This window comes from Cyclopterus lumpus, chromosome 11 (assembly GCF_009769545.1).
Source record: "Cyclopterus lumpus isolate fCycLum1 chromosome 11, fCycLum1.pri, whole genome shotgun sequence".
NCBI lineage: Eukaryota > Metazoa > Chordata > Actinopteri > Perciformes > Cyclopteridae > Cyclopterus > Cyclopterus lumpus.
The window spans coordinates 7,800,646-7,817,438 of record NC_046976.1 but is presented as its reverse complement, the minus strand read 5'-3'; the positions used below and the strand labels follow the sequence as shown (position 1 = coordinate 7,817,438).

At 41.6% G+C, this 16,793-nt stretch overlaps 1 pseudogene; it reads left to right on the top strand.

The window, feature by feature from the left end:
- The first annotated feature begins 1,752 nt into the window (after window positions 1-1,752).
- LOC117739156 lies at window positions 1,753-7,427 on the top strand (annotated as a pseudogene).
- Window positions 7,428-16,793: the final 9,366 nt, after the last annotated feature.

The following is a 16,793-nucleotide window of genomic DNA, read 5'->3' as shown; positions in this document are numbered from 1 at the left end:
GAGAGCAAGAAAAGAGAGAGGGGAAAGAAATGATAAATAATACTGAAATACCATTTTTTTGCAATGAGTAAAATGTATTACAACAATTCTCCCTGACTGATGCCGAGTTTGAAGGTCGATTGGTTTCTAAAAAATAATGTTGGTAAATATAATGTAAAAGTTAATTTTTGAGTAACACCATTTACTTTATTGCTGTAGTCCACATTCAATCTACATTTGGTACTTTCCAAATGTACAAGTACTTTCCACCACCGAATAATTATCCAGAGAGAATGCAATTATAAAGTCCAAACATTATAATGAGACTTCAAAAGACACAAGAATATATAAAATAGCCCCAAATCACATCTCTATTAATGGGAATAAGTAAATCATAATGTCATTAAAATTCATCCAATCATTGATTAGATATTTAACTTAAAATTTTTTTTTAAATATAGTGGTTTAAAAAAGAAAATTAGCTATCAAATGTCATAACAATTCATCCAATATCTGTAAAGACTGTTCACCACATATGTCAACCTGTTTATTGGCACTAAAGAAAAAGTCAAGGGATATCCAAAGTCAGAAGAATTCATCATCTGGGAACCATGAATGTACAAAAGGACCCATAAATAAATTCAAGTATCCCAAATTCCCATTCGAATTTAATTTCTTACAGAAAGCTCTTAGAAAACAGATTTAAGAATGGAAAACTATTAAATTCATAAAAACAAATTGTAGAATGAACTAAACGTTTAAATCATTGCAAATTATCTGACTAACATATTAATAGATAAGACATGAGAGACGCAGCTTTCCTGAGAGATACTAAAGGTAAATAGGTTTCATTCTACAAAATACTAATATGTAAGCAATTACATTAATAGTTTTATATTTAGTCACACACTAGTTGCTCCATAATTGAATTTCCAGCCATTCAAAATGCAAATAGGCATTGTTTTCAATTCCTAAATGGAAAATTAGTTTTGAAAGTCATTGTTATTGATGAACGACTCTATCAGCCTCATTCAGTGATTTATAGTTCCAGTTTTTCTGCTTTTGGGGCTTTGAGAAAATTTTTCCCCTGTAAATATATTTAGCTCACGCTGTGTGTCTGAATGTTTTTACATCTCATTCCTGAGTTGTTTGCCTTCAAGACAGATTAGTGGGCCAGTGATTTGAAAAACAAGCACAATGACCCCGTTGAATAAGTTCAAGTACTTTGATGGAATCAGTTTGATTGCAGTCATTTTTCTCCACTGCCTCTTTGTTTTATGAACACCTCCCCGGATACTGTTTAATCGGAAGCCGCTGTATTTAGCAGCCATTTGTCAACACAATGCTCCCTCCTACTGTTTACTGCTGCACACATTCCCTCTTTATCACAGTACAATGTCGTGAACCGAGCTCAGATTTCTCTTGGATGGGGTCTTTACTCAGTCAACCAAAGGCTAACTTGCTAATTAGATCTCAGGCTACCTGCTGTGTTTGCCCTTGAGGAAGGCAGAGGTTTAATACCAGGGAGTTACTGCACATTTTTGGGCAATGAATATGTGTTTGACTCTGTAAGTGTGTGTCGATGTGTACATGAATGGCTTCCTGCATGGATGCATAGCACTGCAAACTTCAACCTCAGTAATAAAGATGTAGTTGAATCGGCACTTCTGTAATGTTAACAAAAACTAATGCTTACTTAAACATTATTATGGTTATCAATGTGAAGAAGAATCGGAAGATGCTGGTCAACTCCATTACAAAAAGGTCTTCGACATGAGGCAGCTCCTCATTGAGTTTTCATCCATCGGCTCTGTTTCTGTGACGAAGGAAAGCATGCAGGAGCTGCTGCCGGTAGCCGATCAGCTCGACGTAATAGACATTGTGCAAACTTGCCGCGACTTCCTGGGGGAGCAGCTCTGCCCAAAGAACTGCATCGGCATCTTTCAGTTCCCCAACATCTGCTTCTCCTCCAAACTGCAGCACAAGGCCTAACAGCTACATCGTTGATCACTGTGAGGAGGTTGTTGTCTCTGAAGAGTTCCTGCAGCTCTCTGTGCAGCAACTCGCCGACATCCTCGATAGAGACGACCTCAATGTGAGAAAAGAGAGCGCTGCGTATGAGGCCATCCTTTGCTGGATCGCCCCCACGTACCTGAAGAACGAAAAGCACACATGCAGTAATCTCGTCTCAGGTATGATAACCTTCTCTCAATAGATTGCTTAGACTTACTGTACATCTTCAGCATTTGGCTGATGGGGTTATCCCGATTGCAGTGACAGTCAATTAAACCAATTCCAGTTTGAGGGTGCTTTCATTAAGTTTGTGTTCAGACAGATTTTTACAAACATACTTAGAGATGTAAACTAGAAGTCATATGGACTGCCAGATAGCCTTTGGCGACAGACATCCTGTATCATGAGCACTACATGGACCAGCATGGGAAAATGAGATTCTAGAGACTCACAGCAAGTCATGCTGCACTTTACCGCACCTTATTGAATGACCTTCTCTGGTGTTACAAAGAGCTCGCAAAGAAATGAGGTGGGACTGCAACTTGTAGATCATCATGTTCACAACGTTTTACTATTTTTGTATTGTTTAAAAGGACAACCTGCGGCTTCACACGACAAACAAACCGCACCACTTTGTCCACGCAAGAGTTCAACTGACAGCTTTCTCACAAGCCCAAACTAATCACGCAAATGCAGCCCAGTTCATTTAAATCACACCCAAACAATTTACGAGTGAAAGCACCCGTAGTTTGTGAGGCTGAAATTGCTGTTTAAGACTAATCAAGACTTATAGCAGATCAATTCTGTCTGAGAACAGCCAATAAACATTGTTCCTGCCCCTTCAAATGTTAAAACATTACATGATATCATTCTGAAGAGTTTAGTCATACTCTATTCTGCTCTTACTGTCAATGAAAGACCAAAACCAACAATACGTTAATCCTACTGTCAAATACTGTCGGTGTATCCAAAGCCAAATATAGCTCATTCCTCTGAGTTTTTTTTAAAGCATTCATGCATGTTCTGTTATTAAAGATTTATGTCTTCAGTAGGAACAAATGGGCTTGGTGCCACAGTCCGGCTGAAAGAGTATTGAGAGACAGACTAGCACATAAATGGTTATAAAAAGCAACAGAAGTCTCAAGTCTCACTGGACTCAAGTACAGTCCATCCATCCATCCATCCATCCATTATCACCCGCTTATCCGGGGTCGGGTCGCGGTGGCAGCAGGTTCAGCAGGCCGACCCAGGCCTCCCTCTCACCCGCAGCACTTTCCAGCTCATTCTGGGGGATCCCGAGGCGTTCCAAGGCCAGCCGGGAGATATAATCCCTCCAGCGTGTCCTCGGTCTTCCCCGGGGCCTCCTACCAGTTGGACGTGCCCGGAAAACCTCTAATGGGAGGCGTCCAGGAGGCATCCTGACTAGATGCCCGAACCACCTCAGCTGACTCCTTTCGACACGAAGGAGCAGCGACTCGACTCCAAGCTCCCCCCTGATGTCCGAGCTCCTTACCCTATCTCTAAGGCTGAGCCCGGCCACCCTACGGAGGAAGCTCATTTCGGCCGCTTGTATCCGAGATCTCGTTCTTTCGGTCACGACCCAGAGTTCGTGACCATAGGTGAGGGTTGGAACGTAGACCGACTAGTAAATGGAGAGCTTTGCCTTCCGGCTCAGCTCCCTCTTCACCAAGACGGACCGGTACAGCGCCTGTTTTACTGCTGCAGCCGCACCGATCCGCCTATCGATCTCCCGCTCCACCTTACGCTCACTTGTGAACAAGACCCCGAGATACTTGAACTCCTTCGCTTGGGGTAGGTAGTTTGCCCCCACCTGGAGGGAGCAATCCGCCGGTTTCCGGCAGAGCACCATGGCCTCAGATTTGGAGGTGCTAACTCTCATCCCTGCCGCTTCGCACTCGGCTGCAAAACGCCCCAGTGAATGCTGGAGGTCACGGTCCGAGGAGGCAAACAGGACCACATCATCCGCAAACAGCAGAGAGGCGATCCCGAGACTCCCGAACCGGATCCTCTCCGCCCCCTGGCTGCGCCTAGATATCCTGTCCTTGAAGGTCACGAACAGGACCGGTGATAAAGGGCAGCCCTGGCGGAGGCCAACACCCACCGGGAACGTGTCTGACTTACTACCGAGGAGACGAACACAGCTCCTACTGCAGGCGTACAGAGACCGGATGGCCCGTGCCAACGGGTCCGGCACCCCATACTCCCGCAGCACCCCCCACAAAAACCCCAGAGGGACCCGGTCGAAAGCCTTCTCCAGGTCTACAAAGCACATGTAAACTGGTTGGGCAAACTCCCAGGACCCCTCCAGTAATCTTGCAAGGGTAAAGAGCTGGTCCACTGTTCCACGACCAGGACGGAATCCGCACTGTTCGTCCTGAATCTGAGGTTCGACAAGCGGTCGGAGCCTCCTCTCCAGCACCCTGGCATAAGCTTTTCCCGGGAGGCTGAGCAGTGTGATACCACGATAGTTCGAGCACACTCTCCGGTCCCCCTTCTTGAAGATGGGAACCACCACCCCGGTCTGCCAGTCCATGGGCACTGTTCCCGACCCCCATGCGACACTGAAAAGGCGTGTCAACCAAGACAGCCCAACAATGTCCAGTCCATTAAGTTCAATTAAAATATTCTGTCCTGTTTTCTCTGTGTAGGTTTGACTGGCCTTTACGAGTGTGGACCACATGAGGATCAATTTGATGTCCAATGAGCTGGGGAATAACCCTGAGTGCCAGCCCCATGGTCAGGGAAGCCATTGAAACCACTAGTCGCATCAGGACAAACAGACTATGTGTTTTATCTCTGTGTGGCGAGGCCTTCGGGGGAAACAAGAGGGAACCAATAACCTGGGGAATTACACCCCAGAAAACATAAGCTTAACAACCTTAATATATGTTTTTTTAGAATTGTTAATGCACACAGATTTGTTGCTGATATGAGACAGAGACGTGTTTCGTAATAATGAACCAAATGTTTTATTGAAAGGAATCGAAGGCAAATAAACAACCAAAACATGCAAAACAGAAACAAAACAAGCCAAAACAGAGGCAACACAGCAAACAAACAGCAGCAGGTGAACCTACAAATGATAACCGGGGATTAAAAGGACGCACCGTGCTGCAAAATAATACAAATTGAGGTTGTGACTACTTAACGCTTCATATATTGAGTACTAATATACGTAGTCAATCGGACGGCAGGACAATGAAGACATTTATAAAAAACAATTTATTCAAAGTAAATAAATCTGGCTTTATTTCATAATGGTTGGCATGATAAGTGGTCACATTCAATACACACCTGTAACATGAAAACCGCTACGAGCCACCACAGGGCCAGTACAGGGGCCCAAAAGGAATGAGGCCAAGCCAACAGGTGCCTTTCATTGGCATTGATTAGGGAATCGGTTTGGGGAGGAGCCAGCCTGAGGGCTGCATTCACAACCCTACGATTCTCTGGGGAGCATCCCCCACCACATCTGCAACACTCTCGCTCGTCCTTGTCTGCCTAATGCCATCGTGTTGGCTATTGGAGGCCCGAGTGGCGGTGATCCAAACAACGCCATTGAGGCATACGGTATTCACACGGACTACTGGATCAAAGACACACAATCACGAGCCTCCTCGTGCCTATCGCGGCATTGCCGTCCTCAATGGAAACGTGTACTGTTTTGATGGCTTTGATTTTAACAGGTTTGACTTGAGCACACACACCTGGCATGAGGTGGCATCCATGTCCTACTGCCGCTGCTCTGTCGAGTGTCTCTGTGCCATGGGAGGTTATGATGGGCACACACGACTCGGCACTGCAGAGCGCTACAGGCCCGAGTTACCAAGCAGCGGAGCCGTGTTGCACCAATGCCAGAGCATCGGAGCGACACCAGCAGCACAACACTCCACAACAGGGTGAAGGGAAATAGCAGCTGGGAGTGAATTAAGAGTAACAGAGTGGTACGATAGTGACATTGCTAGGTTGATTTTCTCCATGTTTGAAACAAGACTGCAATGTTGTCAAAATAAATAAATTATAAGACAAAAGTGAAGTTACACAATTACTGTTTCTGTTTGACCTTTTGCAGTTGTGTTGATGTACATGGAGTAATTGGCCAGAGGGTAGTGTGTCAGACTAAAGGTCTTCAGCAACCTATAGGCTATCTGAAGAATGTATATGATATTGTGTACATGGAAGTGATACGAGGTGTGTGTATGTGGCACGATGACATATTGTAGTTTATTTGTGTGAGGATAGTGTAAGTGGAAAGGTCAACATTTAACACATTTAACTACGTATTATACGTATGGCTCTGATATAAACCTAACTAGTTGATTTATTGTAATCACATTTTCAACAGTTTGATTATAGCTTGTCTTAGGTTTGTAATAAGGATAATAATTTAGAAACATTGGCACAATAATATAATATATTAGATTCTAGACACTATTTCAGATTGAATTTTAGAGAACATTGATTGACCAGAGAATGATATTGGAAAGAAAAAATATATTTATATTTTTCAGTTGGATGATTTTAAGATGATGGGTCTCAGCTGTAATTAATAAATCATCTTGCAATAGGGTACAAATATCTCTGTATAATTTATAACTTTACTAATAAAAAAATGTGAAGCCAAGAAAAGTGATTCATTACTTAAAACCCTTCATTTTAATGCCCCTTCTGTTCTCCCCTGGTTTACATTTGTGGTGGTTTCAATGGGAACGAGTGCAAATGTCACAGCCCAGAGACCAACCAGTGGAATTGGTATATGGAATTGCATATGCAGACCATGTCTATGCAATAAGTATATGAAACAGTGTCACGCTAACTGTGTAAAGGAAGAATAAATTTGGGCAGCAGTTGTCTTTATTTAGACTGAGAGTTGAGTGCAAGTGTTCTTTATTCAAACGTTTAACCCGTTATTTCACTTTTCCTCCCAAAGGTTGCTGGCGTTGATGGCTCCATCCGTCTGTGCCATGCAGAGGCCTTCAACCCTCGGAACAACACCTGGCACAAACAACTTTGGCATTGAAGTGCTGGATGATCGTCTCTTTATTGTTGGGGGGCTTCAACGGATTCACCACCTCCTAACGTTCGACGCCACAACTGATGAGTGGACTGATGCTTGTAACGTGGAGATTTTCCGCAGTGCCCTGAGCTGCTGTGTGTCGTCTGGGCTCCCCAACATGGCCGAGTACGTTATCCCCTGTGACGTCTGCCGTTTTTACATTTGGATGATGTGTCTGTCGAGTCAGGAGACTCAGACGAACACTCCTGAACAGTGCCCTGTGCAAAACATAAAATAATGAAAAAACTTTTCCTTGTGCATCACTCCAGAGATGTCTTTAACTTTTCAGTTTGTACAACTTATAAGTGTTATGTTCTGTGAGGAGGATGCTGTGTTCCACCTGCAGACTCAGGATTGATCCCGAGTGCACCATTGCAACAATAACAGTAAATTGTCCTGCACCCTCCCTGTGCCCAATTGTCCCCCGTAAAACCAAGGACAGGGTCAATGCTGTTAGCAGCCTTGTTTTAAGCTTCTTTAGTATATAAGAAAATAAGCATTGTTGTGTTTCGCATTTTTTACGTTTTCGGGTTTTTGCATCGGCCACCGTAGTTCTCCTACTCGCCGGCAAATACACCAAATATACATCTTTTGTAGTACTCATTGGGTAAAGTACAAGGTAGACAGCATTGAATGAAGCAACTATCCCAAAGAAAAGTCCTAATGGGTCAATTTGACCCCCTTCCTGAGAATCCGAGCTCTACTTTTACATACTATTTATTCACTGTGGAGGGGAGGAGTAAAATAAATAGTGAAGGAAGAAAATAGAGTGATAGAGAAAGAAAGAGGGAGAGAATACAAATTGGTGCTGTTACATGACTTTCTGGCTGATGTCAAGGACTGGGTGTTCCACAATCTCCTCCAACTGAATGTGGACAAAACTGGGATTATTCAGGGAGAAGAAAAGCTTGAATGACTTCAGTCTGTCCTTCTCTGTTTGCCGCATGCACCCCCCCTCCCCCATCTCCTTTCCTCTCTGTCTTCCTCTCTTAATCTCCCTATTCCTCTCTTTCCCTTCCCTCTACTCCCTCTTTTTTGTCATTCTCTTTATCTCAGAGACAAAGCATTGGTTGCTCGGTTTTGGGCAGAGTCACCTTGAGTGATTTGCTTGTGTTCTTTTGGACAGCCGCATAGGAAAGTAAAGTAGTATCAAAGTGTTCATACTGGACATGTATAGAGTTTGTGGCTTCTTCTGAGAAAAAGAGACTTTCTGCTTCGTTGATATTCAGTTTACTTGATTTAACGTTGTTTCAGACACATCGATACAGATACAAAGATTATAAATACCAAATGAAGATAACAACCTCGGAGATATAATAATTGCGGTTCAAAAGTGATTAATACACACACAGACATCTGTTCATGTTTCCAAAAACAAGAGAAATACCCTGTGTCAGTTTGTGGAAGCCCAAGGTCACCAAGCACTTGTGAAAGATGTCAACATTCATAGACAAACATAGGATGTCGTACATCAGGCTCTAAAAAAAATGCCTTTTCCCATATGAACTGGATACAGTATGCCACACTGGCGTTGCACATTGTCATCATCACATAGATCATTGATGATTTGATCCAAATATCTTACTTTGTTCACCACATTTAGCACTCAGTCTGCCATAAATTGTGAATGAAAATGTTGCTTCTGATCCTCTTTGATCTTAGCAGCCATGAGTTAAATGCAATGTAATCCTGCACACCATCACTTGGGAGAACTCTACGCAGTTGCTGTAAGCCAGAACTGGTCAATGTGTTTGGTCTTAAGGCTTTGTGAGTTTATTCACAAGCGTAGCATGTGTGGTCAGGACTGTATTCATCTCTAAAACCATCCCAACATATGAAGGTAAAGCAAGAGGAGAGCAGTGCGGGTGTCCTCACAGTGTCATCATGACTCGGCAGGATCCATCCTGACGAGCCTCACGGGCAAAGCTGAGGGACGAAACAGACTTTGAAATGTTTATCATATTTAATTAATTAAATCCAATCTCTTTCTCGTGGAACAGAGACAACGAAGGAAATGTGGAATTTGACACATATCAACAGAAAAAACTCTCACTTAGTTCTGTTTCCTTTTTAGTCAACGCCTCATCTCCTTCCTCGCGGCACCATGTCCTTCATCACTCCAGTTTAGTATCTTGGTGTGTGTGTGTGTGTGTGTGTGTGTGTGTGTGTGTGTGTGTGTGTGTGTGTGTGTGTGGTTGGCCCTGTATGTTCAGACATAGAAAGTGTAACATTTCTTGGTTTATTGCTCTAATAAAGTAATGGCTTTTTGACTTTCACTCTTTCACACTTTGGTTTTTTAATTAGAGTTTCAATTTCAACTTGCTTTTTTTTAGCGTAACATTTGCAAAGACGTCTGTGTCAACGTATATGAAAGAAAGTATTTGAGGTAAAGAATCGACCAATATAAATGCAATTACCAGGGATTCAGGGGCGATGTGAACGTTGTGATTCTGTGCATGCCCTTAATGAAACATAGCATTAGTTTGGGCAGAGCACTCACTGTCACTCTGCTGGTGTGCTCACCTTTTGCTGCTTCCTTATGTGCTGTATCTTTCATCTTGTTGATTTAAATAATAAATCGATGTATGTGTTCAGTGGGATTTGGCTCTCACTGTAGAATAGTCATTGCTGCTTGTTTTAGTTTTTTTTGTTGCATTTCCTATATACATAAGTGACATAAGTATTACTTGGCCATATGATCAAATGCAAGTTCTTTATTCATCAAATTCAAAACAATAACAGTAAAGCAGTCGTAAAATGAAAAAGAGCCCTCTAACAATGCTCATTAAATATGTAAAAAAAGGAAGATCACACAAGTAAAAACTTCAATGAAAAAGACAATGCAAAACATGATAGTGCAAGTTGAAATAAGGTGTCAAATATAACACATTAGTAGATTGTAATTGCAACTGTAGCAACAAAGTGTACACAGGAATGTTTGACAGACAGTAAGTATATAAATGGTTAAGTGTCCAGTGATGAGCTCAAGAGTTCAGCTGTCTTGTGGCCTGTGGGATGAAGCTGTCGCTGAGCCTGACGGTGCGGGACCGGATGCTGTGGTACTGTCTGCCAGACGGCAGCAGGCAGAACAGTTTGAGCCTGGGGTGGTTGGGTTCTTTGATAATCCCTTTGGCTTTCCTCCTATACACCGCGAGGTGTAGAAGTCCGCTATAGAAAGACTTACGGTTCAAGATGGAGCCATTCCAGGCGGTGATGCAGCTGGCCATATTCTCTAGAACCTGTAGAAGTTGCAGAATATCCCTGGGTCCGTGTCAGAGGAGCTCAAGGCACAGAATCCCCCCATCGATACCATTGACACGGTGATTAGTAATTAGTAAGTAAGGTAGATTACCAGAGCAACTTTTAGATGTTGTTATTTTCAAACATAACGCTGAGGCTCACGTGTCCATGCGTGTGTGAGAAGATATGGCACAAAGGTCTTACACGAGTACAGGCCAACAATCCCAACTGTTACACCGCCCACACACACAGACAGACACACATACAGACAGACACACCCATTGGGGAAGAGCCCTGCCATGCACAAAGCACTGAGGTTTTAAAAAAATTATTAGCTTTAGTTGCTTGGCTGATGGTCGATGTCCTAAAAGCCCTGTGCAATACAACTTTAATAGCACTGGCAACAGGGTATACACACACACATGACATCAACAGTATGGTTATTTATGTGTGTGTGTGTGTGTGTGTATATGTGAGTAGATGGATCTTTGAGCGAGTGTGTGTGCAAGTCTTGTGTGAACTCTACTGTGCTATGTTTCTGTATGTGCCATGTGTATGTATGTGTGTGAGGTAGAGAGAGAGCGTATGTGTGTGCAGCGCCTCGGGGCTTTGTTCTGTACTGGTGCAATAAAAGACACATTAGAGAAAGAGAGGGATTACAGAAAAAAAAAAACATTATCACCAATAAATGTTGTGTGGGTGTGAGAAGCAACATAGCCTTGTTTTCACATGATCTGCTTGCCTGGAAACCCTGCAAATGCAACAAATTACAGTCACATACATTTCTTTATGAATTTTGCCGAAACATTTTTTACATCCTTAAATGTACTGTTCAGTTTCCTGCAAGAGCTGTGACACACCGTCAGCCACATCCGAAGAGTAAAAAGTCTGTTAAGAAGAATCTGGAGGATGAAGAAAGACGGAACAACTGTGCTGTTTACTATTCAATAAATACATTGGAGGAAGCGTCTTCGCCCCCCCAAGTGCTTTGTGAAATATTACAGTCCGCACTGAGATAATTACCGAGGAGTTTCCTAATAAAGTCAGACTGAAGATGAACATCACTGGCAAGGAACAGAGAAGCATATTTCTGGTTTATTATAACTTGAGGCTTATTTCCATGGTTTTGATCCCTCAAGAGGAGCTGGAAAATGTTGCTGGGGAGAGGTCTGGTCTACCTTCCTAAGCCTGCTGCCACAGCGACCCGGCCCCAGATAAACAAAAGTAAACGGATGGATGGATTGAGTTAATATGATGCAACTTTACAGACAAACTATCTTGCAAAGCCACACTCACTGTGGATAGTATTATATGTAGACTGAGTTCCTGTTAGGAAATGTGGCTGCAGGATTTCCTCAGCCTACAGCCCTCAGCAGACTCGCACCAGGGAAAGATTCCTCTATTCAGGACGTCTGTGCAACAGCCTCCCCTGACAACCCCGGAGGTCAAACCACTGTCACTCACAGTGATGTAGAGAGAAAGCCAGAGAGAGAGAGAGAGAGCAAAGTGAATATACAGAGGGGAGATAAGTAAAGAAAGAGGGAGAGAGAAAAGAAAGGGCACATACAGAAGGGAAGTGGTAGGAGAAGAGATGAGAATCCAAATGAATCTTCTTCACCCAACGGACAGACTGTCAAGCTCTGTGTGTGTGTGTATGTGTGTGTGTGTCTTACCTACTAATTGAAATGCGATGAGGTGTGAAACACCCCTTTAAAAGACCTATCACCGTGTGTGAGGCTAAATGTGTGTTTGGGGGGTTATACGTGGATGTGTGTGTGCAATGCATATCAACTCCTTTTGACCATAGATATAATGATGTGTATGGGGGGGGTTAAGTGCAAATATGCGACTGCCATCCTCAAGTAGGGATGTACCTGTTTGCATGAAACCTGTTTGTATCAATTTAATTCATGCATGAGGGCGATAAACAAACGTGTGAGCGCAACAAAATATGTATCACGCAAGTGAATTTGCCTGTCCACGTGAACATGACAATAAAGGGTGAGAGCTTGGTACTCCTGTGGATGTGTATGTGTGTGTGTGTGTGTGTGTGTGTGCGTGTGTGTGTGTGTGTGTCTGTGTGTGTGTGTGTGTGTGTGTGTGTGTGTGTGTGTGTGTGTTGGACTCTGTGCGTGTATGTGTATAATTTCATTTTGCTGTCTCAGCCTCTTGTTAAGGAGCCATTTAGAGCTCAGGTTGAGTTTCGTCAGCCCCTCCTGACACTTCTTTTCTCCTTACCGCCTCTCTGACTTCCCCCATCTTTTCTCCATCTCTGTCTCATTATCTCCGTCACTTTCTCTGTCTGTCTTTTCTCCTCTCATGCCCCTACTCTCACTTTCCCCTCCTCTCAGTATGTGGTCACAGCACTGCACAAGCACTTTTATCTAGCTTCGTTGGTAATGAGTAAAATGCTCCCTTTGGAAAATGGACACAAACACTGATTTTACCAGTTTCTGGCTACATTAATGCAGGATAGAAATAACAGAAATAACAGCAGCAGTCAGTATAGTTTTCTTTATTATGCAGCCCGTATGAGTTTTCATTTAACAGTGGGAGTATTTTGAGTAATTACTAAAACAGTTTTTGTTCTGATGAGTAATGATATTTAGTTGCAGCACAGTCCCTTCAGACCATGTGTGTTTATAAGCGTGTGTTTGTGCTCTATTTAACAAACACTACACTAACAATATCTAAATGTGTGTTTGTATGTGTGAATGCAACATGTTATTGAATTTGTATTCTTGTGTATGCTTCTTGCACTTGTGTGTGTGTGTGTGTGTGTGTGTGTGTGTGTGGTGTGTGTGTGTGTGTGTGTGTGTGTATGCGTGTGTGTGTGTGTGTGTGTGTGTATGCGTGTGTGTGTGTGTGTGTGTGTAAGACCCCAATCAGACTGCTGAACCGTGATATAACTCTCTAAGCTTATATCAATATTCAGCCATTTGAACAGGCACTGAAAATTGCCCTCTACGGCCCTATTACACCGATGCTGTGATATTATCAGGCATAAATATCCATTTTTTTAAAAGAACTCACACAATTTTTCAACTAATTTGATATTTTTTACCTCTTCACTTTGAGCCGAATAATTATCACAGCTTTACCTAAAGATCCTAAATTATGCTAATACACAAATGTCAAAATAGCTAAAAAAATATAAATCGGTATTTGACCATCCTAATTTGAATTAGATACTAATTGTCTTCTCAAACCAATAAAAAAAAGTACATCATTTATAATTTCCTTCCATCAGGACATATACACAGTTTCTGATCTGATGCAGTCATCTGCAAGATGAAAAACCGTTACAAATCTGTTGCATAAATGAAACAACATTTTGATCTGATACCAACATGTTTAAAGTTTGGTTGTATGTTTAGCCACAAACGAAGTAACAGGAGGAAAGTGTTTTGCTAATCCCTACATCCACCATAATCTCTTCACTCTTTGTAATGTCACCCAATTTCGTCCTCTGCTCCTGAAGTTTTTTTTTTTTTTTGGCAAGATGTTCTCTGTGTTGCTGAAAACACACATGATAAGATTTTAAATTATTAAACAACACATTATTAAATAACACATCATACATGAATCTTACAGCAAACTACTTTTAAACTCCAGTGAGCTGTGAAAGAGTTTTAGGAGAATATAATCCACGGGATCCACTGAGAAATCCTCATTTGTTGAAGACGATACAAAACAACGAAGACGTCCAGGTGTTCCCACGAGCTGGACTCAAAGCTTCCCCATGGCCGACTGGTCAGACCACGCAGGACATGCCCTTTCCCCACTCCTTTACACCTCAGCGTGTGACAAGAGTCAAATCACCTGAGAGCATCCGAAACCCATTCCACTGATAAGCTTTCAGTTTTATACCACAGGGGATCTTACGGGTGTGAAGGAACATCTGAGTGTTACGGCTGCTGAAGCAGCACAGGCAGGAATCACTCGAATGCAGGTTTGGGGAAGACAAATCAGGCTAACAAGATGAGAGGCAGGCAGCTAACAACCAGGAAGGAAAACCAGTACACAAAAGCTCCACGTAGCGATGAAGATGAACTGACAAAAGACAACATGGAAGAAATACACAAGGAAAGGAGAGTGGTGACGAGGGACAGGTGAAAGCAGGGGGACAGCGAACCTACAAAATAAAACAATGAAACACTGTCCCAGAACGATGGTAGCCAGTAAGACAAAAGATTGATTTGGGACAAGATCGTAAAAGTAAGAGGAAGAATATGTTCCTCATAAAAAGGAAACATAATGAAGCATGTTTGTTTTTTTATCTTGAACAGGCTGTTTTGGTCAACTAATTTTCAAAACTAAAACTTATTTCGTTCCAGATTATTTACTATAACAGGTCCAATATATAGGACTCATGTGCATTTCCCAGCCCTGCTTTATGAATTAGTTAAGGTGAAAACTACATAAGGGACAATGTATGAACTATTTATACCTGTCACCTGCTGAAGGCTAGAAGGTCAGACATCATGGGAAACAGGAATTTGCATATTGAAATGCTTGGAGCAATAAATAAAATATTCTTTATCTGTAGCTTTTCTTCTCATTTTCTGTCTGTTTCTTATTCTTTCCTCAGTCTGTGTTACGCATACAGACAACTTTTATTTTATTTGGAAATACTGTGCTTTTATTAGTTTGTTTCTGATTATTATTCTAGTTATTGTGATACAACAGATATTCTTCCTGGGCTCCAATAATTAAATTGTGTTAGAATCACCCTCCAATGACATGACATAACAACAATCAATTTTATTCGTTTAACCTTTATTTTTAAAGGGTGGTCCATGTCAACATGTCAACAACACTGGACACACACACATACTGCAGTGATGTGAGTCGGAGTTAAAAAGCATAATGGCTACTGTGTTCACCATCTTAGTGCAGAATGTTAACGTGCGAACATTTGCTAATTAGACCTTAACAAAAAGACAAAATGAGGCTGATGGGGAAAAAAATACAAATTCAAAAATGTAGACTTGATGTTGGCTCAGCAGGATATCACCAAAGTGATTACACTTAATCTTGAGGATGACATTTGTGAGAAGTATCTGCTGAATGTACATCATTTCATGGCTACAGCTTTGTGTTCACAACATTTCTAATGTGTTCAATGTGTTTCCTCTTCGATTAAACCCAACTGCAGTGGATCCATACTGGTTCAGGCGGTTGTAATGTGATGTGGATTATAACACAAAGTGAAATACTGCTAGGATGCATTTCATGGATGTTTGTGTAAAACACACACACACACACACACACACAAATTGACAGTGGCTATTACATGTAGGAAGCCTTTTCTTTAGGTTCAGTGAATATTAGAATTAGTATCATTAGTGGACCAAAGGCATTATAAGAAGATCAATATAGTTAGTGTATTAGGGTTTTTTTCTCCTATTGCTAAGATATTGAGTAGCATATATCTGTTAATAAAGGGTCATTTGTCTTTAGAGGTGAAGTACTGGCAGATCACAGTCAATGGGATCCTACAATCAGGATCTTAGTTTCTGTGTTATGGAGACCCTCTTCAATACTAATCATTGGCGAGCGTATTAGCTAAAGCTAATGTTGTAAGAGGAAGCCAGCTGGGTGGGTTAACGGTGGTAAAGTTTGTATCATGGATGTAAGATGTAAAGATAAATGTATCGGATAATATATAGGATGTATGTATGCCAACACACTAAACTAACATGGTTAACATGTTTAGCATCTTACCTGCTAAACTTCAGCATGTTAGCCTCACAGCCTCACAGAGCAGCAATGGCTGTTGGCTCTTCGTCTTGTTAATGATAACAACACATGAAACAACACATGAAAGAAAAAGAGACGTGAATACATGTGCAGCAACAATAAGTGAGACAGAAAACACAGGGGACACTAAATAGAATATACTATTGAAAATGTTTTGAGTCTCAGACAATTCTTTTTGATTGTGAAAACAAGCTGTTCAGTGTAAAGAAACTAAAAGGCTGGGACTGGCTGTAGTCTCTGTTGTTTTGCTGTTCTCCTTTTCTGTTATTCATTCTAATTGATTAAGACTCAACTTGCCCTTCAGGAAAACATGTAAACACTTGATTATGATGAACGTGTTATTTAATCAATTTGTCCACACATGGTTGCAGCAACTCAACATTTGTTTTGTAACTCGTGTACATAATGTACATTTTCTGTGCCGTGTATTCATGTTGTCATTAACCTTCATTTTGTCTATTAAATTATTACAGATCACTAATTGGCCTGATTGAAACAGTAGCAACATGTCACGCTTATTGCATCAGGGTTGTATATTGATACATTCAGTTAAACATATTGTAGTTAAGTTTCCATGCCCATATTTAAAACCACAATACCTTTTTACCAAAAAACTGAACTGCATTATACAGCAAATAAAAAAATATTATATATAATATAATAGTATTTTTCTCATCGATACCTACACGTAGACACATTGTGTCTCAAGGTTAAACACATT